Here is a 15,877-nt window from a genome sequence, read left to right as displayed (position 1 = left end):
GAGCATTTCCAGAGCGGTGGGCAGCCTTATCTGCAGCGCCTGGAGAGCAATTGGGGGTTAGGTGCCTTGCTCAAGGACACCTCAGTCATGTTGTATTAATGTTTTTGTATTTATTCTAATATTATTGTCTTATAAGTAAAAAAGCTTTTTTAAACACATTCTCAGCTCAAGCCTTTGGCATAGTACTTAATATAGAAACATTAGATGTTCACCAGGTAACTCGACCAGCCAAAGATAAAACTTACCTAAAATGTCATTCAAAATGTGTTTCAACATAAAACATTGTATGAAAATAGCATCCTAAAGACAACCATCTGTCTGGCTCTGGAGCAGAAAAAGAAAATGCGTCCAAACCATCAGATTTGACAGCAAACCATATTACATTTCAAAATCTCATGGAGAGTGCATCATGTCACTTTTCATCTCTATCAAAAATTTGCATCCCACCATCTGGGCCTTCATACATCAAATTTGGTGCCAGCTCAGTAACCTCTTCTCTTAATAGCTTTATTTCTAACATATTACCACTTTCTAATGTTCTCCAATCACAATGTTTTCCAGAGTGCTGATTAAGATTGGAGTGCTCATTGGTAAGTTCACATGGCGAGGACCTTTCTGAAGTGAGTCCTACAGTTTTCATAGGCAGAAAAAATTACTTGATTTGCATTGCACACATGAAGCAGTCACTGACTCGACTTTAAAACCACCAGTTTACAACATCTAAAACAGAGCAGACGTGATTGGCAAGATGCTTATTCCCCCGAATAACTTTTCAAGTGTTGAGGTTGAGAGTGGAAAGATGCAAGAGCTCATGCTGTCTCTGGCTGAAAGTTTTCTAACAGTGTAATTGAAGGAAATTCTGACAGAGATCAGTGTACATGACTGAAATGAATGAGACAAATGCCTGCTTCTCTACATTTACGACACGCAAAGTCTCAGTCTACTCTAATCCCTCAAACTGATGATGAAACAGCCGCATGTACCATTTTCTACCACAGTACATTTCAAATATGTGTATTTATATATTATTCATATCATTCATAATTCATGTTTTTTTTCAAAGAAGACTTACTCATATAGCGTACATTTGAAAATCTCTGTGAGATGCTCCATGATCACGAAACTTGATTAATATGCTGTCTGAGCTGTGTCACTGTGCTTTCAAACTCTTCAGTAGATCAACGTCATATTGCAAAGTCCTACTCTGTTGCACGTCTTCGTGTAGGAGGATCAACGAGGCCTGGATTAAAGTGGTGAGTGAGGCTGCTGAAGGAGAGCTTACCTTAGCATGCTAGGCCATCTCAGGAAATAGTTAGCAGGAAAGGGCTGAGGCATGCATTATTAAACACAGGAGTGCTTGATCAAAAGGAAAGTTATCTACAGCTAATCCTCCGCCTGTTGTGGAGCCGCTAGCAGGCTGTGCATTTGAAATCAGAACAGACACACCACACAAACAATTACTGTGCTGCAGAAAATGTTGCTTGACACTCTGTGATGTTCCCTTAACTGAGGCCTGGCATGAACATTGTCTTTAACATTCACCACCAGTGTAAGCATAGTATACAGAATTACACAAAATGTATATATATATATATATATATATATATATATATATATATATATATATATATATATATATATATATATATATATATATATAAGTACATATAATAAGTACAATCATACTGAAGAGCTCAGTGACTAAATGTGGTACTCTCATAGGATGCCCGCTTTGTCACATGTCAGTTAGTGAAATTTCTGCCTTACTAGATGAAAGCATTTTGGAGCAACAACGGTTTAGTCATGAAGTGGCAGACCAAGCTAACTCACAGAGCACAGCTATTGAGCTGAAGTGTGCAGCACATAAAACTTTCTTATCCTTTGTTGCATCACTCACTACAGAGTCCAAACTGCCTCTGGAAGCAACATCAGCACAAGAAATGTGCATCATGAAATAGGTTTCTATAGCCTAAGATCACTATCTGCAATGCCAGGTGTTGGCTGGAATTATACAAATGCTACATGAATTTTCAGGGTTTTAGAATATAATGTTCAACAAGCTCATTTAGGTGTGATGGTCAGCTGTCCACATACATTTGGCCACATAGTGTATATACTGAAGCCAGGTATCTTAAGATATAAATGAAAATTAAATGTAGTTTTTTTTCTGCAGAAAAAACAAATGTTTTTTTTTATAATGTAGTTTTGCGTGGGCAGCACGGTGGCGTGGTGGGTAGCGCTGGCGCCTCATGGCAAGGAGGGCCTGGGTTCGATTCCCCGGCTGGTGACCGGGGTCCTCTCTGTGTCTGCATGGGTTTCCTCTGGGTTCTCTGGTTTCCTCCCACAGTCCAAAGACATGCTATATTGCCCCTGGGTGTGAGTGACTGACTGTGTCTGTCTGTCTGCCATGCAATGGATTGGTGACCTGTCCAGGGTGTATCCTGCCTTCCGCCTGAAGACTGCTGGGATAGGCTCTAGCACCCCCCCATGACCCGGATGGATGGATTTTTGTTTTGTTAGATTTATATCATTTACATAATGGTAAGTTTGTTTCTGAGGGAATCACCACATTTTGTGACTGCAAACCTAAGCTATGTGTATTCATGCATTCCCTGCAATTCTAGATCACAAAAAGCAATATTCTTATATAAATGTATACATATGTATATGCTTAGAATGATCCACCACCCTAATAATACCTGCTCTGTGAGGGTCCATATGCCTGATATATACAGCACATGACTGAGGTGTCCTTGAGCAAAACACCTAACCCCCAACTGCTCCCTGGGCACTGCAGATTGGGCTGCTCACTGCCCCCTAGTGTGTGTGTGTTCGCTAGAGTGTATGTGGTGTTTCAGTTCACAGATGGGTTAAATGCGGAGGTGAAATTTCCCTATTGTGGGACTAATAAGGGTCACTTAATCTAATCTTATTTCCAAAAGTATTCACTCACCATTCAAATCATTGAATTCAGATCTTCCAATCACTTCCATGGTCACAGGTGTATAAAACCAAGCACCTAGGCCTGCAGACTGCTTCTACAAACATTAGGGAAAGAATGGGTCTCTCTCAGGAGCTCAGTGAATTCCAGCATGGTACCGTAATTGGACGCCACCTGTGCAGCAATGAAATTTCTTTGCTACTAAATATTCCACAGTCAACTGTCAGTGGTATTATAACAAACTGGAAGCGATTGGGAATGACAGCAACTCAGCAATTAAGTGGTAGGCCATGTAAAGTGACAGAGCGGAGTCAGCAGATGCTGAGGTGCATAGTGTGCAGAGGTCACCAACTTTCTGAACAGTCAATCACTACAGACCTCCAAACTTCATGTAGCCTTCAGATTAGCTCAAGAACAGTGCACAGAGAGCTTCACAAAATGGGTTTCCATGACCGAGCAGCTGCATGCAAGCCTTACATTACCAAGCACAATGGAAAGCGTTGAATGCAGTGGTGTAAAGAGCTGCCACTGGACTCCAGAGCAGTGGAGACATTTTCTCTGGAGTATTGAATCATGCTTCTCTGTCTGGCATTACGATTGACTGGTCTGGGTTTCGCAGTTGCCAGGAGAACATTACTTGTCTGACTGCATTATGCCAAGTGTAAAGTTTGGTGGAGGGGGGATTATGGTGTGATATTGTTTCTCAGGGGCCCCTTAGTTCCAGTGAAAGGAACTCTTAATGCTTCAGCAGACCAAGAGATTTTGGACAAATGCTCCCAACTTTGTGGGAACAGTTTGGGCATGACCCCTTCCAGTTCCAGTATGCCTGCGCACCAGTGCATAAAGCAAGGTCCATAAAGACATGGATGAGCGAGTTTGGTGTGGAAGAATTTGAATGGCCTGCACAGAGTCCTGACCTCAACCTGATAGAACACCTTTAGGATGAATTAGAGCGGAGACTGTGAGCCAGGCCTTCTCGTCCAACATCAGTGTCTGACCTCACAACTGTGCTTCTGGAGGAATGGTCAAAAATTCCCATAAACACACTCCTAAACCTTGTGGAAAGCCTTCCCAGAAGAGTTGAAGCTGATATTGCTTCATATACACATCTGGAAGACCTGAAGGCCCTTATAAGGGAGGTTAAAGAATGCTTAAAAGATGAAACTTCAGCTCAATGTGAGACATACTAAGGTTATGATATGATAAAGACTGCTAACTTTAACATTGATAGAGAAAATTTGTGAACAGCTTTTGCTCAACTCTCAACTCGAGACGATCAACTCAGATCAATCATTAACAACAGAGGATCCAGCACTCAAGATTAGGGCTCAGCAGAAAAACAGTAAAGAACCTTGAAAAGATCCCAAAATGTAATGATTTGTCTCTACAAACAACGATCAGAATTGTTCAGGCTGTGTTTTAGCGATGAGAAAGCTGGACAATAAAGAGGACTATAGATGCCTTTGAACTTGAGCTCCTTGGACTGCAAAGAAAACAAATGAATGGATCATCCAACTAATCAAGCCTTACCTCTCAGGCCAAGCCAAGATAACCAAACTGAATCTCATTGTGGACATTTTTGAGAAGATCCAGTTTGTTGAAAAAGACCATTATGTTTATAAGAGTTAAAAGTAGAAAAGGAAGAGGGCAACCATAAATGAGATGGATGGATACAATGAGAATAATCATGAAGGAGCCATTTAGAAGCCTCAAGGCCCAAATAGACACAAATAATGGATTACTTGCTTTACGTAACTACCATAACGCTGGTCAGCAGTGGTCCTACACTCCTAAAAATGAGTTTCTAAATTATCCTTGGCTTGGATATAAGGTTCAAGCTAAACCTTTTGTTGGCACAGGAACTTTACACTGCGTGGAGTTTAAAAAAAAAACATTTAAAAGGATCTTTACACTCTTCAGTGGCGTTACTTTTGGTACTTTTATTTTCAAGAGCGTATGGTTGTCTTCACTTTAAACTTCCTCATCTCTATTTAATATATTGAAGCAGCAGTTTTTCATGCAATGCTGGATAAGTTAGGCAAAGAAATCTGTATAAGATTCATAGTTAGCATTTTAATCCCGTGTTGAGAACCATCAAAACTGGGTTTTCTAGTGTGGGCTGAGGTATTTATTTAGTGTTTTGTTTTTAAATGTTTTATGGGACTTTAAAACAAGATAAGATTATTTTCATCTCTTTTATGGCAGCAAAACAAAAGACTCATGAAACTATTTTCCAATACTTTTAATACTCTCAGCTAAAAACGGGATTTAATGGCATTTTGAGATTGGCTGTCTTTCTGTTTGTATTCATGGTCGATAATGATAATAATAAAAGAAGGGAAGCATTTCTCTGGGGCTGTGGGTAATCTCATTGAATCTGTTTAATGACTGAGCTGCACTGGCGACTGTGAGGCCAGGAAAGGCCCCTGGGTTTTTAGATTCTCATTACACAAGAGCAAGGCTGTGGCACATTAGTCCAAATCCTATTTGTATGTTTGTTTATTTGCCTCACACTTTTTTCCCCCCTCTATTTTTTGTTTTTCTTTTGGCAGCATATCCACGCTGCTGTTCACATGATGATGGATGAGTGAGTGAAGGCACTAGCTTGCGGCTTGTGTGTTTTGCTTTGAAGATTTGAACATAAATTATGCAAAAAAACTGCAGCTAAGTAGCTAATTCTGTTAATTATCTTTAAACTCAATAATTAATTGGGTGCTGTCATTCTATCCCAATAGTTTATTTATTCATTTGTGAATAAATGTTCCAGATTTGAAGTTTAAATAGATAAAAGTCCAACTGTTGTTCTCAAAATTTGTTTATTTATGATATGCATCATTCTTTTGATTGTTGTTTCAGATCTATGTATTCCTTCACTAAGTACAGGATGTATATTTAGTCATAACGCTTTGGATTATATATGAGCAACAGGCAGATGTCATTGTCATCTATTTCTGAGATTATCAGAGCAAAGACAGTGGATCATAACACTATCAGGCACATCTCAGGCACTACAAAATGTGTTTATACAGCAGATGCTGCGCTCAGCCGTGTGGACTTAACTCAGTTTTCACAGGTCACCTCACTGTTTCACATGGCTGTCATAAAGTGCAATTGGTAAGTGGACTTCATATGATCCTGGAACCATTGATCTGAATGGACCTAAACCGATTGACTGTGTTCGTGTATCTGTGTGCACTGTTTCACATTCGCTCCCATGGTGAGCGAAACACTGTGCTTTACTGCAGTGACCTCATTGTGTTTCACTAAGTTAAGCCTCTTCCGAGGGATCCTCTCCATCACTGAAGTGAAACATGAGAGACTGATGCAAGGATGAAAAATGGCCTCCAGAAATCAAAGGGTGCAGCCTGCATGTTAAACAGATTCTACCCTTACTGTCAGCACAGTGTCTGCTGTATTTGACACCTTGGATAGACATGTATGATTTGCTTTAAGGAAAAGATGATTTGCTTTTAAGGAAAGCTCAAAATGACCTCATAGTATGTTTAAGTTAAAATGAAAGGTTATGTAAGATTATAATTTATAACATTTCTGTCATTACAGATATATAACAGTAATCCTTTCATACATTTGAGACACAGCTTTGTTTCATTTGCAGGTTTCTTCACGTTTACAGAAGGAAACAATGATAAATTGCATCCTTTCCACTATATTTTCAATGTTTCCTGTGATGTGGTTTGGAGATAGAGGAGTAAATTATTCCAGCAGAAATGTAGGCCAATGTCGAGATCATTAGTTGGGAATGGAATCTGTGGAGTGTATCATTCCCTGGCATGATTGACATCGCCTCTGGTCTTGCGGCTCTATCGGCTGATTTATTATATCTTAGGAGGTGGTGGTGTCTCATAACAACATGCTTAGGATTGGATGAAATGCAATTTGTTTTGCTGAAGTGGCTGATTAACTTGGTGGCACTCTCATAGGGGAGTTTTGTTACATCCATGTTACTGGAGCCTAAGCCTGCCCTCAAAGAGATTCCAGGGAATGGAGTGTAGAGAGGAAAGAGAAACAGATTAGAGAATGGGCTTTAAATGTGAAATAGTAAGCATAACCCCTAGGATTTTCTACTTGGGTTCCAGAGTTCTGAGTTTTTAGGGAGTGTTTTGGCCTAAAAAATAAATTTACTTCAGATATAATAGATCAGCCAAGATATGTTTGGTTTCCAAATTGTACATCTTTTGTTTAGCACTGGAGCTACAGGGACAACATAGCTAACACATTCGAAGGTAATAGTTACTGAAATATTTATGTAAATTTATACTCATAACATCTCTCAATCCACTCAAACCACATTCAGACCTTTATTTCAAGCACATTTTAAGCGTATAGTGTAGCTGTATAAAAAGTGTAAAAGTTACTTTATGATATATTATAAAACTGCTTTGAAAGACTCATATTTTAGGCCCATAGCAGTGCTTGTCTTTGGGATGCTGACAGCAGTTGGAAGGCCGTTATCTGCTGGCCAGCCGAGAGATGAAAGTTCAATATTAACTTTTTGCTTCAATGCGGCTGTCACTACGCCAGATATAACCTTGGCTTCAAAAGAACAGATCAGTGACAGAGGAGAACTAAATATTTCTGTCAATGAAACAATCTTTTAGACATTTTATACAGCCAATAACAAGAGCTTCACATGCAGCTGTTTTTATATAATTGATACAGGTATTTTAGTGTGACTGAATTAGTGGCATTCTAATCTGCAGTAATTATGTTTGGTTAAAATTCTATAATCTAGAAGGCTATTATGTACCGGTTTCACAATAAAAGTGTGTAAACACTTTAAATCAGAATATTGAGCCCAGAAAAGTACATTGTGACCTTTAGAAACATGCCAGAGACTTTCTCCCATCTCTCTATCAATCTTTACAACTGCTTGCAAACTTCTACAAACGTATGTGGCTTAGGACTATTGTCTCTTCAATGTTTTCATACATAGAAAAGAAAAAAAAGCTTCCAGTGAAAAGCTTCCACTGTGACCATCCTGTTACCAAGACGCCATTCAGCAGTAAACAGGCAGAAAGTCTTCCAATCTTTCTGTACAAAACTGCTCTTAAAAGTGCATGTAGAGTGAGGAGGAGACGTGTGTGTACAGCGTGCTTCCCTGCAGAGGTACTGCAGCCCATTTGCTCTTGACAGGAGGTGCTCACAGTAGAAAGCTCTACTTCTCTCTTAATTCAGCCCTGGGTACAGAGACACGTACTGCTCTTTTTGTTCACTTCTCAAAAACGACCTGTCAGCCAGCTTGGGCTCCAGCTTGTGTTACATGACTTGGCGTTTACAGATGCTCATTAAAAGCCTTCACAAATACAGAAATATTCAACCGGAATATTATACATGGTTCTATATAGTATCTTTAGGTCCCATATAGCACATATTCATTTAACTGACTAACTTCCAGTGTTTGGTTTGGCTGATTAATTGTTCATTAAATTGAATCAAGTGTTATAGAAGCCAGCCCCTTTTCAACTTCAGTTTCTAATTATGTCTGCTTTGCTTCCAGAATTCACTGATATCTAGTGGAATCCATTCTTTCAATGTTGAGTGTTTACTGTGCCACTGGCCACCCCCAAGCTGGCAAGGTGTTCTGTTCATCAAATGCTGCTCCCCCAAAGAGTTTCATTTTTAAATCATCATTGCACAGCACTTGTTTTCCAAAATGCCTCTTGGCTTATCTACATGGGGTCACAAATGACTGTTAATGCCTCTTTGATGACTCTTCCATGCAGCTTGGACAGCACTTATATATGTACAAACATCATTATATTATCTGAATATATACAAATAAAGAGAAATGCAGTATACTTGAAATGTCTGAAACCTACATGTTATGAATGTGTTCAGAGGTTCTTATAGACAAGGCATTCATAGAAAGTCTTGCTGTTTATTTTTGCATGTTGGATATTAGTAGACTCCAATCTGACCAGTATACCTAGACATTAGAAATGATCTAATTTGACCAGTGTACCTAGAAATGAGTACACCAGTTTGCAGCAGTCATTTTGGAAAGCAACAGCATCTCCATCTTGTTCTGTGATCAAATCAACATCACTGAGTTGGTTTTCTGTTTGAGAGAAGTGCTCTGTGTTGTTCTCTGTAGCAGATGGCCACTGTGAGATGAGGAGATGACCCTTGCCTTTACATCTGTTGCAGGCGATTCAAGAGAAAATTGTTGACCCTTCCCACCAAGTACTTGTTTTTCCTTCCTGTGGAAAAAAGTTACATTTTAAGAATGAAACACACACTATCCCCTGCACTTTTGCAAAATGCTGCTATGGAAAGTACTTTTAGTTGCATTCAAACAAGTAAAAATAGAGTGGAAAGTGACATGACGTCACTCTTTCTGTGAGTCAAAATATCTGTTCCAGAGACTGATTCAGAGCACCGGCCTCATCCAAAAACTTTTGAGCGTGACATTTTTTTACTCATTCAAGTGCGTTTTAGATGGTATGCAATTAAAGGTGTCATTTCTTATTATCTACAATCTGTCAGGTCTGAGCAAGCAGAAGTTGCTATGACTAATTAGTCATACTCACAGATGTCATATTTCCTTCTCTCTTACCATAAAGAGAGAGATCTTCCAGCACCAGCAGGTACGTTATCCATGCAGTCAGCCTTGCCATGCATGTCACCTTTTCCTCTTAAATGTTCACTCAGGAGTGAGTCACCCAATCATTTCATTCTGTTAAATGGGTTTTCTGCCATGAAAAAAACACAAATTTGACTAACCATTCTCAAAAGTGTAGAGTTATCAAAATGTCCATGAGCAAATGCGAGCATGCTCATGTTGGGTGGGTGGACGGAGGTCAGTGAACATTCTCGCGGATAGGGGAAGTTTCACATTTTTCACTCAGCTTGACAAAGGTGCATTCAAATCCACTTATTGTGTAGAGTCAGTGCTTTGAATGAGTCAGTCAACGGATGATTATATAAGTGTCATGAGAACAAAAAGGTTTCAGAATAGCTTGTTCCCACCTGTTCATAAGAACGTTTTGAACCATTTTGACCTCTGAGGTCCACAGCACACATGGATATTTCATACAAACATTAACAAATGTCCTAGGTACCATATGGTAGATGTGACTTTGCTGCATATAATAGTTTCCAAGGCACAACTGAGCCAGCAGCTATTTACTCTGCATAATATATTGTATGTGTACATTTTGCAATGTATATGGTTTGTAAAATCTAACATCTGTAACCATAGCTCCTGTTGAGAGAGGTACTATGTTTTCAGCTTGCATAAATACATACATACAGCACTGATTAAATGCTGGACTTTAAAAAGCAGCACATTGCCAGAATGTGGCCTTAACAATCTGCTGAGAATTTATATGTGGTGTCAGTAAAAGGAGAAAAAAGCCTGGACTTGCAACTCTGAGGTTTTGGTTAATCATCCCAAACAAGAAATAGTGCTTATTAAGCCTGGCTTTATCCACACATCATTTATCTTATTTCAGAATAGGCAGTCTCTCCTTTATCATCACTGTTAAAGCAAAAAAGACAAGGAAACTTTTTATTAACTTTAATTACATGATTAAATAAAAGTATTAAAAGTAATTTGGGGTCGTTTGACATGAAATGCTCTGTTCTAGAGAAACTTGTTCACAGCGGTGGTGATAGGAACCAGACATCTGAATAAGCTTTAAGAGCCATTAAAGTTAAGTAATTACATGAAATTGTTATGGATATGCTGTTTTGTTTTACGATAGTTTTGAGAAGAAGGACTACAGTGCATTTTAATATCCGTTCATGGCAGAGACATATATACTTGGTGTTTTAATGCAAAATAATCCCCTTCAAAATTATTTTTTCAGATTTATCACTGTTTAACTATTGTCAGCATTACATGTAAAGATCAGAAGATGCATAGGCTCACTTGTGGTCTTGAAAAGTGAACATTAGACATTGTGACCCCTGGTTCCTATCTCCACCACTGTAAAGAAATCTGAATGAAGTAAGTTTCTCTACTAAAAACATGTCCAGCAAAACATGAATGATTTTGTTTAGATATCAATAACTGAACTATGCAAAAAATTGGAAAAATCAGAGGAATTTCTCTTTAATGTAACAATATTCATAATAGGTTTTCAGCATGAAATTAGTTTGAAATTAGTTTTCTCATTCACATAGTGCTTTGTGCTAGTATTGAGCAGTGTAGATGCATAGAAAAAGCATTATCTATGCTGCTATACTTGAATTTAACAGTATATGCGGGGCTCATTTGATTTTCTTCAAGGTCTAGAATAGGCGGTAGAGAGTGACACTTCTCAATAGTCTCTGTCTCTGGCGAAGCCCACACAACCATAACCCATACAACCACAGAGAGAACGGGCAGTTACTCATCAGCACAGATCCCAAATCTCTTGCCTAGCTCTGTTCTTCAGTTTGTTGCTCCTTAAATGCACTAAACAACCTGAATGGAATGAAATTAAGCCAGTGAAGACACCGATTCTGCAATTCTGCAAGCTTTTATGACAACAAATGTTTGGCAAGATACTGTGTATTGGAATAACAACAGCACAAGACCTTGAGTACTCCACAAACAGACTAGCTCTATGATACAGGCTGCCTGTCTTCAACTGCTTCATTGTTCACTTCAAAAATCAATACGATCCAATGTGTTGCATTCATACCTCATAATACATTGAAATTTTAATTATTTAATCTGTTCTCTTCCTTAAAATGATGCAGTACTCAATATTAACCTGACCTTCACAACAAGTCAACAGAGATAATGAACCCAAGTCTTTCTATTATTTATACACACACATTTGTATTAATCCCTGGCTAGGACTCTAAGTATATTTTCTTTATGTATTTGATATTCTTTATGTATGCCCTGCGATGGACTGGCAACCTGTCCAGGGTGTATGCTGCCATTCACCCAATGACAGCTGGGATAGGCTCCAGCACCCCCACGACCCAGAAGGAGAAGCGGCTTAGAAGATGTGCGTGTGTGTGTATGTATGTGTGCGTATTCTTTATGTATATTCCAGTTTGTAATTTTGCTTCAATGCACCCTAATGTGACATTTTTCTAAGTTTATCAAACATGTCTATCATCATATCTAGCCCCTTACAAAGGCTCATTGCATATGAACACTTATTATTCAGTAAGTACAGGGACTTCAAAGCAAACTGACTGAGCTATTCTTGGTCCTGCCAGTGGGCCCTGGGCATTTTATTGGGTTAACCCAAGACTGCAAAGACACCAATGTGCAAACAATATTCACACATTACTCTTATTTGTGCAAAATGTCTGAAGTTCTACTCTAGCTCTCTTTAACTCACTTTTTCTATGAGGAAGGTAGGCTGTTTACGTTTTTGCCAAAGCCTCTTACAAACATTGAATAAAACATAAGGCAAGGCTTTTACAAACTTCAAATGTCCATGTTTAATTTAGTACAGCCAGAAAAATGTTAATGTGCACCAATATTGTCTGTTAGAACACACTATTAGAAACTCCTTAAAGATGTTAGCAGAAATGAGCATCGTAGAGGTGCTTTGACATTTATGGCTGAACTGAAGTCCTAGCTTTAATGGTCACAGTTTGCCACTCACATAACTACTTGCATGTACTAAAATGTGATGTATGCAGAAATCTATGTAAAGATTAATTGAATTAAATGAAATAAACTTTATTTGTGCCACAACTGGACATAGGTGTATGCAATTTTCTGAGCAAAGCTCTAGACTTCTTCTTCTTCTTTTTTTTTAAGAATTTTATCTCTTTTGTTTATTCTTCATTTTAGGATAAAGAGGACATTTTTGTCCTAATTCATGCAAACATGATAAAACACACAGAAACATGCACCTGGATAGAATGAGTTTATATACAGCTGGCTGTTCTAACACTCCTCGGCATCTATGGAAGCAGCACTGGCCATTGGCTGACTGCTGGCTCGTGCCATTATGCCAGCCTCTTTCCAGATGGAGGGATTTTTGACTGGAATAGGAGAAATGAATGAGGGAAGCAGGGAGAAAAACAGATCTGGTTGGCATGGGGATTTGGCTGTAGATAACAGGGTGTAATTGTTGAAGGTACTGAACCTTGGCTTCTGATGGGTGTTGGGGACAGGTGTGCAAGAGATAAGAGAACGCCATGCCACCACCTCATCACAGCACATGATAAGAGCACAGTCTGCCTGATCCTGTGATGTCCTAAAACCTGGCTGCTCATTGGAGGATGAATGGTCTCCTATAGAATACAAGTGGAGCTCACAGATTGGAATGGAGTGACTCCTGAAGGCTCTAATTCTGCTCACAGTTGGCTGGTTAAAGGCAAAGCAGGTAGAAAAGGGCACCGAACTGCACAGCAAAAGAACAATGAAGAAAAATGTGCCTCCATTATTCAAAGATGGTGCACATCTTTTAGAAAGAGTTTTTTCAAGGTGGTCTTTAGTAAAGGTACTGGTTATATAGAACATGGCAACTGTATTTAAATTGTTCTATGCAGTTCAGATTTTCTATGTATGTTTTACAAATTATGCTATAGCTGCCTCCATGAGGTTATGCTTATGTTATTGATCTATCACATCTATTATTATTATTATTATTATTATTATACAATATAAAGGTAAGTGAAAGGTATTTTTATAGCATCAAAATAAGATGCATAAGGTTGTATTTGTATTTATATTTAACAAAATATTATACAGAAGCCACAACTAAATATCAATTATTTCAAAATGTTTAACATGTTCACACATAGCAGCTTCTATTCATTTTGTTTTCAGTCTTGCATTCAGTTTCTCAAAGAAATCTTCAATGATATTTTTCTACACCTCCAAAGTTCAGTCTTAGATGTTGGTTGCATTTGCTGATTTTTACAATCCAGGTAATCGCAAACACTTTGAATGATGTTGATTTTCCTCTCTCTCTCAAAGATGAAAGCTTTAACTACTGTTTATCTGAAGGTGGCTGTTTCAATGGTCTACCAGGACTTGCATGGCTGTTAAGAGTCTCATATTTTCACCTTAATCATTTTTTGCACTCTAGTTTTGAAAACTATAGTGAGATAGTGAATTATCTTATATCAAATCTCATCAGAGATACACTATATTTCCAAGAGTATTCGCTTGTCGGCCTTCACACGCATATGCACTTGAGTGACATCCCATTCTTAATCCATAGGGTTTAATATGATGTTGTCCCACCCTTGCAGCAATAACAGCTTACCACAAGGTTTAGGAGTGTGTTTATGGGAATTTTTAGATCGTTCTTCCAGAAGAGCATTTGTGAGGTCAGACACTGATGTGGGACGAGAAGGTCTCCTCTCTAATTCATCCCAAAGGTGTTCTATCAGGTTGAGGTCAGGACAGTCAAGTTAATCCACACCAAGCTCGCTCATCCATGTTTTTATGGACCTTGCTTTGTGCACTGGTGCACGGTCATGTTGGAACAGAAAGGGGCCATCCCCAAGCTGTTCCCACAAAGTTGGGAGTATGAAATTGTCCAAAATCTCTTGGTCTGCTGAAGAATTAAGAATTCCTTTCACTGGAACTAAGGGACCAAGCCCAACTCCTCAAAAACAAACCCACACCATAATACCCCTCCACCAAAGTTTACACTTGGCACATGCAGTCAGACAAGTACTGGTCTCCTGGCAACCACCAGTGGCAGCGCTTTACACCACTGCATTTGATGCTTTGCATTGTGCTTGGTGATGTAAGGCTTGGATGCAGCTGCTCAGCCATGGAAACACATTACAATAAGCTCTCTACGCACTGTTCATGAGCTAATCTGAAGGCCACATGAAGTGTGGAGGTCTGTAGCAATTGACTCTGCAGAAAGTTGGCGACCTCTGCATACTATGTCCCTCAGCTGACCTCAAGCTGTCATTTTTATGTGGCCTACCTCTTCGTGGTTTAGTTGCTGTTGTTCCCAATCGCTTCCACTTTGTTATAACACCACTGACACTTGACTGTGGAATATTTAGTAGTGAGGAAATTTCACGACTGGACTTGTTGCACAGGTGGCATCCTGTCAAGGTACCATGCTGGAATTCACTGAGCTCCTGAGAGCGACCCATTCTTTCATTAATCTTTGTAGAAGCAGTCGGCAGGCCTAGGTGCTTGATTTTGTACATCTGTGGCCATGGAAGTGATTGGAATGCCTGAATTCAGTGATTTGGATGGGTGACTGAATACTTTTGTCAATACAGTGTTTTTCTTGAATAATGAATAACTTTTGCCTGGAGTATACAGTATGTATGATGTTGATTCTTCTCATTATTGGATCAATTGTTGGATGTCGTATTCTGTTTAGCACTGCAACACTTATAAAATAGAAGACAAAGAATGACACATTCTTCATTGTCAGTGATGAGTGATGAGGCATTCTCATCAGGATTCAACCCATCAAAATAGCGTGAGCGGGAAACATCTCTATAATCAGATCTTTGGTGCTTTTTATTTCAGAGACCGGTGAACATGGCAGATTTAATTTGCAGTTCAGAGCGCACATCACTCTCTTCCTGTGTGGATCCTCTGTTTCCTGTTTGCCGAATGATTTTGCCTTTTGTTCAGGCGAGAACATCATTGAGAGTGATCTAGTCAATCTGTAATTACCGTCTTTTGTTCGAACATGCCAGTAGCCTATTATTTAGCATCACTTATACTGTCTGAGCGTTCCTGCCTCGTCTCTGTTCTCAGATAGCTGGACTTCCATCTGTATGAAAGACAAAATGTGTAGCTACCAATCCACTTTGAACATTTCTGACAATAGTTTTTTAGCAAGGCGATTATGTAAGTTGGATGTCAGTGTTCTGTGGTCTGTGGGTGATTTGTCCCAGAGTGATCATGCAGGGAGAAGAGCAGTTTACAATTAAAATAAACAGATAGGATAATGTAAAATGTTATATTATACGATTTATTCATGAGATGTGCCTCAACTGAAACAGTTTTAGCTACTCATATGT

The sequence above is a fragment of the Pygocentrus nattereri genome, chromosome 3, assembly GCF_015220715.1.
Source record: "Pygocentrus nattereri isolate fPygNat1 chromosome 3, fPygNat1.pri, whole genome shotgun sequence".
In the NCBI taxonomy this organism is placed as follows: domain Eukaryota; kingdom Metazoa; phylum Chordata; class Actinopteri; order Characiformes; family Serrasalmidae; genus Pygocentrus; species Pygocentrus nattereri.
This window is presented reverse-complemented; position numbering follows the sequence as displayed.